This window comes from Notolepis coatsorum (genome assembly GCF_963971535.1).
Source record: "Notolepis coatsorum genome assembly, chromosome: 4".
NCBI lineage: Eukaryota > Metazoa > Chordata > Actinopteri > Aulopiformes > Paralepididae > Notolepis > Notolepis coatsorum.
This window is the reverse complement of record NC_140168.1, coordinates 115,765,550-115,775,686: the sequence shown is the minus strand read 5'-3', so window position 1 is coordinate 115,775,686 and position 10,137 is coordinate 115,765,550.

Here is a 10,137-nt window from a genome sequence, read left to right as displayed (position 1 = left end):
CTGTATCTCACAGGCGGCACGACAGCTCTCCCAGATCTGGTGCGGCATGTAGGGGAGTCGCCCGTGCTGGACTGGGAGGGCTGGTTCTGGGCAGGCGGCTCATCCCGCAGAGTCCATGGCTCGTCCCGCAGAGTTTCTGGCTGGTCGATGGACTCAGGATCAGCATACTCAGGATCAGCATTCTCAAGCAGACTTGGATGAACCGTCCTCAGGTGGCATCCGTTTCTCCTGAAGATCACGTCAGCCGGTGATTCCACACTGTAAGAGCGTGGCTCTACTCTCTTGCTCAACACGACAGAAGCCTTCCAGCCTTGCCTTGTTTTCATGTGTACTGTGGTTCCAGGAGTCAGTACAGATAGTGGTCTGGTACCCACATTGTAGTACTTCTCCCGTCGTGCCTGCAGGTGTTGTAGCCTGTTATGTATGTTACTTGGGGTGGATGGCTGCAACACTGCGCTGGTGCACGGCAGCGGGCTCCTCAGGACACGTCCCATCAACATCTGCGCTGGGGAGACATCTAGGCCTGTCACCGGTGTGTTTCTCAATGACAGCAAAGCCAGATGCGGGTCAGTGCCTGTTTTAGCTGCCTTCTTCAGTGTGCGTTTCACCATTTTGACCATACTCTCTGCAAGGCCATTGGACTGTGGATATCCAGGGCTAGAGTGTGTGATTTTGATTATTCCCCATTCTGCAGCAAACTTCTGCATCTCACAGCTCGCAAAAGGAACATGATCACACACTAGCTCTTTGGGAATCCCATGCCTGGAGAAGACTGACTTCAGCCTTTGTATGACTGAGTGGGCAGTCTTGTCTGGTAGGTTTAGCACTTCTGGGTACTTGGTCAAGTAGTCAACAATCACTAGATAGGATTGTCCATGCAGCTCAAATATGTCAGTCCCCAGTTTCATCCATGGCAGTTCTGGTATCTCATGTGACTGGAGAGGTTCTCTTTGGTTTTGTGGCTGCATCTGTTGACATGTGGCACACATTTCCACTTTTTTCTCTATGTCTTGTGCCATTCCTGGCCAGTATAGGACCTTCCTGGCATGGGCTTTCATTCGCTGGACACCTTGGTGTGCAAGATGCAATTTATCCATGATTACTGCTCTCATGCTCTGAGGAATGATGATCTTGTCTTCCGTTTTTACTACACCATCTCTGATGCTCACTATGTGACGCATCGGCCAGTATTGGTGCAATATGCCATCACAGCGTTGTCTCCTTTCTGGCCAGCCCTTTTGGTGTGCTTGTATCACTGCCTGCAACACTTTGTCTGCTGCAGTTGCTTCCTGGAGTTGCTTGAGCATGTTTTCACTCAACGCATCTGTGGCCTCCATCGCATACACCACTTTCTCCTCAAACAGATTCTCAGTGAGATCTCCAACGTGCCCTTTCACCACTGCACGAGAGAGTGTGTCGGCAACATGCATGTCTTTTCCTGGAGTGTATGTGATTTCAAGATCATAGCACTGCAGCTGGAGAAGCATCCGCTGTAGTCTAGCTGGTGCTTTGCTTAGATGTTTCTTAAAGATGACTTCCAGAGGTTTATGATCCGACTGCACACTCACTGTCTGCCCATATATGTACTGATGGAACCGCTTGGCTGCAAACACAATCGCCAACAGCTCCTTTTCTATTTGAGCATAGTTTTTCTCTGTGTCTGACAATGCTCGGGAGGCATAGCTCAGCGGGTAGCCTTCCTGTAGAAGACACGCCCCCAATCCATCTTTAGACGCATCCGCTTGGATCGTCAAGGGTTTGTGTTTGTCATAAAACTTGAGACTTGGGGCTTGAATGAGAGCAGCCTTCAGGCTTTCCAGCGCTGCTTCATGTTCATGGGCCCACTGCCATGCTGCCTCCTTTCTCAGCAGCTGTCTCAGAGGAGCAGTTATTGTGGCTTCCCCTGGAATGTATTGGGCCAAGTATCTTGTCATGCCTACCAATCTCTGGAGGCCTTTCTTGTCTTCCGGTGCCGGCATGTTGGCGATGGCTATCACCTTTGCATCATCAGGTTTAACACCCTCTGGTGTGATGATGTGGCCCATGTATTTCACTGTGTCGACTTTGAACTGGATTTTGTCTTTGTTGAACTTGACATTGGCAGCTTGTGCCCTCTTCATGACCTGCTGGAGGATTTCAGCGTGCTCTTGGTCTGAGGATGCAGCGATTATCATGTCATCAGCTATGATATGTACACCTTCTATGTCACCGAAGGTCTCACTGTTCTTCTGCTGAAACACTTCACTGGCTGACTTGATGCCAAATGGCAATCTCTTAAAGCGGTAGCGGCCCCATGGTGTGTTGAATGTACACAGCTCAGATGATGGCTCATCCAGTTTCACTTGCCAATATCCATCCTTCTCATCCAGAATGGTGAAGATAGATTTCCCTGCAAGTTTGCAGCAGACATCGCCTAGAGTGGGAATGGAGTAATGTTGCCTCTGTATGGCCTTGTTCAGATCAGAGGGGTCCAAGCACACCCTGAGTTGAGTATTTTTTTTTTCTGTGATCACCAAACTGCTCAGTGTGCTCACCCATGCTGTTGGGTCATTCACAGGGGTTATTACATCTGCTTCCACAAGGTGGCGCAGTGTGACCTTCAGCCTGTCCAGGACAGCAAGGGGAATCTTCCTGCACCCATGTACCACAGGTGTAACTGCCGGGTCAATGTGTATGTGATGTACACCCGGGAACTCACCCAGCCCGCAGAAGAGAGATGGGTACATCTCCAGCAACTCCTCTTTAGTGGCTGGAGGTCTCTTCAGCTTATCTGTTGTGGCTGGAGGTGTCTTCTCAAGTGCATCAATTCGTTTCACAAGCCGCAGTACTTCACTTGCCTCTCTGCCCATGATCGGCACGGTTGACTGGTTGATCACATAGAAATCAAGCTTGGCTTTAGCCTTAGCAGTTTCACACATCAGTGTCACGGTCCCTTCAGACTTCAGACGGTTCCCTCCATACGCTACCAGCACTGTTCTTGTGGGCTGTAGCTGGATATGACCTGGAAATGTCTTTACAATGGACATAGGCAGCACGTTTCCATCCGCCCCCGTGTCAATCTTGAATTTGACCGGGACATTCCTCACATTGGCCATAGTGTCCCATGCAGTGTCTTTACTTTTAGTGACTGCATCAACTTCCACACATGACACAGTACCTATAAACAGTGAGTCTACATCTACCTCAGTCTCAATGTCGTGGACACCACGTCTCATTACTGTTCTGTATGTTTGGGTGCCCGTCCTGTCAGCTGGTGTGGAACACATCCTCGCAAAATGGTTTTGCCTGTTACATTTGTGGCATACAGCACCATAAGCTGGACACTGGCGTGGTTCATGTGTTCTCCGACACTTGTTGCATTGTGCAATCCACTCTCTGTTTTTCTTTTCTGTCCTCCTGTCTTTGTAGAATCTTCCCCTCTCTGGTTGAGCTGGAGCTCTACTTATGGCTTGCACATATGATTCCCCCACAGCCTGTGTTGTTTGCATAGCTTGCATCTGGCTCCTCGCAGCTTCTGATGCTCTGCACACATCTACTGCTTTCTCAAGGGTTAAATTCTTCTCCCTCAGTAGCCTTTCTTTCAGAGCAGCATTATTCAGGCTGAACACCAATTTATCTCTGATCATTTCGTTCTCACTTATTTTAAACTCACAGTTTCTGCTCTTCTGGCGCAGTTCCGTGACAAACTTGTCCACTGTCATCCCATCAGCCATAGAATGGGACCAGAACTGGTACCGTTCAAAAACAATATTCTTCTGTGGGCTGCAATATGTTTCAAAAGCCTCGAGGATTGCATCCACTTTCTTATCGTCACCCCCAACAAATGTGAACGTGTTGAATACATCCAAAGCATCTTCACCAATTGTGTGTAACAGTATGGCCACTTTAATTTCTTCATCCTTTGCAATTGCTCCAGAGGCTGTCATATACAGTTGAAAACGCTGCTCCCACCTGCGCCAATTCTCGGCCAGGTGTCCCGTGAGTAGCAGCGATGACGGTGGTTTGAGCTGCTCCATCTCCTCTGTTCTGTGCTCTGCTGCCACGTCCAGACGCTATTGCTAGCGTTAGCAACAACTAGCTCAACAAAAGTTCATCACTCACTCCGCAAATCCGCTGGGTTTTATAATCCGTGAGGTCGGCGTGCGTAGAGTGACGATTCAGCCACTTCTGACACCATGTTGTAGTTTTGACTGGGTTCCGTATAGCAATAACTTGACAACACACACAAGCTCAGTTGGTAGCCACAGCAACAGGTTTAGTGAGCGTCAGGTCAGGAATGTACAACAGACATCATTAGTCGATCACAACACTCTTCAACACGGTGCTCTTAATCGAACCCGAGTACCATATATCACACCGGGGGCATGAAACGGCCTCGGCGAGCGCGGAAAACCGGGGGCGGAGAGGGGAAAGCGTCGCAAGCGCCCGTACCCTCCCCGACACCCGGGGGCACTGGCATCGGTGAGGCTGCCGGTGGCTCTGTGGGAGGCGGCTCCGGGGGCAACGGCGGACGACCCCTGCGGGGCGGAAGGGCCAACTCCAAAGGTTGGGAAACGTCTACGTGAGCGGGCTTGATCCTGTCTATTGACACAGTCTCCGTCCTACCGCCCATATCGACCATGAGGTCCTTATTACCGTGTGTCGCAGGACCCTAAACGGGCCATCGTAAGGGGGGCGTAGGGGCCCACGGTGCGCGTCGTGGCGAACAAAAACGTACTCCGCCGTGTGCAGGTTGCGCGGCACCCGGGAAACGGGGGTACCATGCTGCGTCATGGGAATCGCTTCCCGCAGGGTGGAACGCTGGCTGGCCACGGACCAAGGGGTTGTCGCGTCCGGAATGAAATCCCCCGGGACGCGCAATGTCTGGCCGTATGGAGAGAGAGGATCAACGATGAGCAACCCTCCATCTATCAATGGGAGGTCCTCCCCTTCGGCACCACATGCAGCCCATGTTGTGCTACGTTCGCACTGCAAAAACACGTGACAGAAGACCCTGAAGCTGACGAGGAGGTCAGACAAAGCGTAGAGAGGAGTTTCTACGTGGACAACTGTCTACAAAGCGTCTCGACGCCAGAAGAAGCCGAAGCCCTCCTGCTTAAGCTCCGCGCCTCCCTGACCAAAGGCGGCTTCGATCTTAGGCAGTGGGCCAGCAGTGACCCTCAAGTACTTCGCAGCCTCTCCCCAGAGACAAAGGCAGCAAGCAGCGAGACCTGGATGGCGACCACCCCAGGTGAAGCACAGGAAATGACATTGGGCCTCGTCTGGCGCTTCAAAACAGACTCGCTCCATTACAAGCACACACCCCTGACCCAGGAGCAGGGAAGGTCGACCCCTCTACCGACCACTAGACGGAGCGTATACAGAACACTCGCAAGCCAATACGACCCGCTGGGGTGTATCCTACCTTACACACCACTCGGGCGAAGATGCTTGTGCAAGAACTGTGGGACAAGGAACAGGGCTGGGACGACCCCATACCCGACCACCTAGCTTCCACCTGGAGAGAGTGGGAGAGAGAACTCAGCTCGCTCCAAAATGTGAACATTCGCCGGAGCTACTTCCCACCCACAGTGCGGCTGGAGACGTGCCAGATGGACCTGCACGTCTTCAGTGACGCCTCGGAAGTAGCCTACGGTTCGGTGGCTTACTTGCGAGCCCGAGAGGAGGGAGGAGAAGTACACACAGCTTTCGTCCTGGCTCGCTCAAGAATAGCCCCCCGCAAGCAACAATCGATCCCGCGTCTAGAGCTCTGCGCAGCTCTGGTAGGCGCGCAACTCGCCACGCTGATACAACGTGAACTCACCATAACGGTGCAATGGACAATCTTGTGGTCAGACTCCATGACTGTACTCACATGGATCCAGTCCGATTCTTGTAGATACAAGGTCTTCGTGGGAGTCAGAGTCACCGAGATTCAAGACCTGGTAGGATCAGCGTGCTGGAGGTACGTTGACACCAAACAGAACCCAGCCGATGTCATCACACGGGGGATGTCCCTAGATGACCTCACACGTCCCAATATCTACAGTGACGGTCCTGAGTTCCTCAAGCTCCCGGAGGAGGAGTGGCCTACCCCCACACCACGGGAGGCTAGTCAAGAGGAGGCAGAGATCAAGAAATCTATGTTCTGTGGGCTGACGCACATCCCAGCCCCCACTGACCCTAACATAGACGACTGCCTAACCTTTGAGAGTGCGCAGATAAAAACATTCTTGTGGCACCACCCTGAGGTTCCCCCCACTACAGACATTGACGCATCGAACTAGGCAGAGGCAGAACTCCTTCTGCTACAGCGAGCCCAAAGAGACTCATTTCCAGATGAGCTAGACTGCCTGCAGGGAACAAAGCCAATCCCTTCAGACAGCCGACTGCTCCACTTGGCCCCCGAGCTCGACACCCATGGCCTCATCAGGGTGGGTGGTCGTCTGAGACGGGCCCCGGACTTAACGGATGACGTCAAGTATCCTATCGTCCTCAACAGTCGACACAAGGTCACCGAGCTTATCATAAAGAAATACGACGAGGATGTGCACCACGCTGGGGCAGAGAGAGTCTTCGCTGAGATCCGACGTCGTTACTGGATACTGCAAGGAAGAGAAGCAGTACGTCGCTTCCAGCGGACCTGTCTAGTCGCAAGTGGCGAGCACAGCCCAGTATACCTATGATGGCCGACCTGCCTCCCTGCCGCCTCCGACTCGGCGAGAAGCCTTTTCACTCCACGGGCGTGGACTGCTTCGGCCCGCTCTACGTTAAGAAAGGAAGAGGGACAGAGAAGAGGTGGGGCATTGTATACAAGTGCATGACCACCCGAGCAGTACATATAGAACTCCTTCAGACCATGAGTACGGATTCATTCCTCATGTCCTTCCGGAGATTTATATCAAGAAAAGGAAAACCGTCTGCGTTGTTGTCTGATCAAGGGACAAACATCAAAAGGCGGAGAAAGAGAACTGAGAGAGAGTTTCCAGGCCATGGGCCCAGAACTTAAGACCCACCTCGCTCCCTATCAGGTCGAATTCCAGTTTAACCCCCCGAACGCCCCTCACTTCGGGGGAACCTGGGAAAGAGAAGTCCGTTCCATAAAGACAGCTCTGTACGCCGTGCTTGGGGCCCAGACCGTGGCGGAAGAAGTCCTCACGACGGGTCCTACTAATCACCCCAAAGTACCAGAAAATACCAGAAAATACCAGAAACTACCCCAAAATACCCCAAAGTATACCCCAAAATACCAGAAACTACCCCAAAATACCAGAAAATACCAGAAAATACCAGAAACTACCCCAAAATACCCCAAAGTATACCCCAAAATACCAGAAACTACCCCAAAATACCCCAAAGTATACCCCAAAATACCAGAAACTACCCCAAAATACCCCAAAATACCAGAAAATACCAGAAAATACCCCAAAATACCCCAAAGTATACCCCAAAATACCAGAAACGACCCCAAAATACCAGAAAATACCCCAAAATACCCCAAAGTATACCCCAAAATACCAGAAACTACCCCAAAATACCCCAAAGTATACCCCAAAATACCAGAAACTACCCCAAAATACCAGAAACTACCCCAAAATACCCCCAAAATACCAGAAAATACCAGAAAATACCAGAAACTACCCCAAAATACCCCAAAGTATACCCCAAAATACCAGAAACTACCCCAAAATACCCCCAAAATACCAGAAAATACCAGAAACTACCAGAAACTACCCCAAAATACCCCAAAGTATACCCCAAAATACCAGAAACTACCCCAAAATACCAGAAAATACCAGAAACTACCCCAAAATACCCCAAAGTATACCCCAAAATACCAGAAACTACCCCAAAATACCCTAAAATACCCCAAAGTATACCCCAAAGTACCAGAAAATACCAGAAAATACCCCAAAATACCCCAAAGTATACCCCAAAGTACCAGAAAATACCAGAAAATACCCCAAAATACCCCCAAAGTACCCCAAATAGTGTGTAATAGTGTAATAGTGTAATAGTAGTAATAGTGTGTAATAGTGTAATAGTGTGTAATAGTGTAATAGTGTAATAGTGTGATAGTGTGTAATAGTGTAATAGTGTGTAATAGTGTAATAGTGTGTAATAGTGTAATAGTGTAATAGTGTGTAATAGTGTAATAGTTAATAGTGTGTAATAGTGTAATAGTGTAATAGTGTGTAATAGTGTGTAAAAGTGTAATAGTGTGCTAGTGTAATAGTGTAATAGTGTGTAATAGTGTAATAGTGTGTAATAATGTGTAATAGTGTGTACAAGTGTAATAGTGTGCTAGTGTAATAGTGTAATAGTGTGTAATTTTGTGTATTTTCTGCTTCACCGAAACGTGGCTCACGCCGGACGTACCAGACCACGCAATCCAACCGGCCGAACACTTCTTTATCCACCGCAAGGATCGTACAGCAGAGTCCGGCAAACAACGTGGAGGAGGTATCGCCTTCATGTTTAACAACAATTGGAGCGATCCAACTAACGTGAAGGAATTATCCAACCACTGCTGCCCAGACCTGGAATATATAACCATCAAGTGTCGTCCTTTCTTCCTCCCGAGGGAGTTAACGGCGATCGTCCTGATCGGAGTGTATATTCCACCGCAAGCCAGTAACAACGTCGCGCTCTCCAGACTCCACGACGAGGTAAATAGAATACAAGCGGCGAACGTTAACGCCGCCATTTTAGTGCTGGGTGATTTCAATAGCGCCAATCTGAGAAAGGTATTACCTGACTTCTATCAGCATGTGACTTGCAACACCAGAGGCGGTAACATCCTAGATCACTGTTACACGCAATTTAAAGGTGGCTACAAGGCTCATTCTGATAGTGGCTTTGGTAAATCAGATCACGCGTCCATTTTTCTTTCACCAAAGTACAAACAGAGAATCAAAAGTACTCCTGTAGTCTCGCGAGAGGTGCAGAAATGGGATTTGACGTCAGAGGAGACGCTCCAGGCTGCGTTTGACTGCACAGACTGGAACGTGTTCCGCGACACAGATAACATTAATGTCTACACGGAGACAGTGCTGGACTATGTTTGTACTTTGGTGGAAGAAACAATCCCCACTACCAAAATGAGAGTTTACCCAAATCAAAAACCCTGGGTAGACAAATCCGTCCGTGAAGCTCTGAGAGAGCGCACCAAAGCATACAACGACGGCCTAGTGGCAGGCAACATGAATGACCACAAGGTGGCGCGATACAACGTAAGGAGGACAGTGACAGAGGCCAAACGGCGCTACAGGGATAAAATTGAACTCCAGTTTGAACAAGCTGACTCTAGAGCTATGTGGCAGGGGCTCAAAACGATGACAGACTACAAAGGCGCCTCCCTCAAACTGAACAGTGACATCTCCTTAGCAAATGACCTCAATACCTTCTATGCGAGGTTTGATGCTGGTAATAACAACACCAGCCCACAAGGCACGGCAATGGGGGGGGGGGGGTCGGCTGCTGATGGAGACGCAGTGTTCAGGGTAACAGAGCATGAGGTGAGGCGGACCTTTAAAAAAGTGAATATCAGGAAGGCAGCAGGTCCGGACGGCATCCCCGGCCGCGTCCTAAAAGTCTGTGCCGACCAACTGGCCCCAGTATTCACTGACATATTTAACCTGTCCTTAGAACAGGCTGTCATCCCCACCTGCCTGAAGAAGTCCACTATTATCCCTGTACCCAAAAAATCCAAGCCTGCTTGCCTCAACGACTACCGCCCTGTAGCTCTCACCTCCATAGCCATGAAGTGCTTTGAGAAGCTAGTAAAGGGCTACATCTGCTCCTCCCTCCCCATCAACATGGACCCCCTGCAATTTGCATACCGCCCCAACAGGTCCACGGAGGACGCCATAGCCCATGTGCTGCACACAGCAGCATCACACCTGGACAAGAGGCAGGGGAACTATGTGAGAATGCTATTCATCGACTACAGCTCGGCATTCAATACCATAGTCCCCTCCATACTCATAGCCAAGCTCAGGGACCTGGGCTTGAACTATGACCTCTGCCAGTGGGTCTTGGACTTCCTGACTGGCAGACCCCAGGTGGTGAGAGCAGGCAACTGCACCTCCTCATCCATCACCCTCAACATAGGGGCCCCCCAGGGCTGTGTTCTGAGTCCCCTCCTCTACTCCCTGT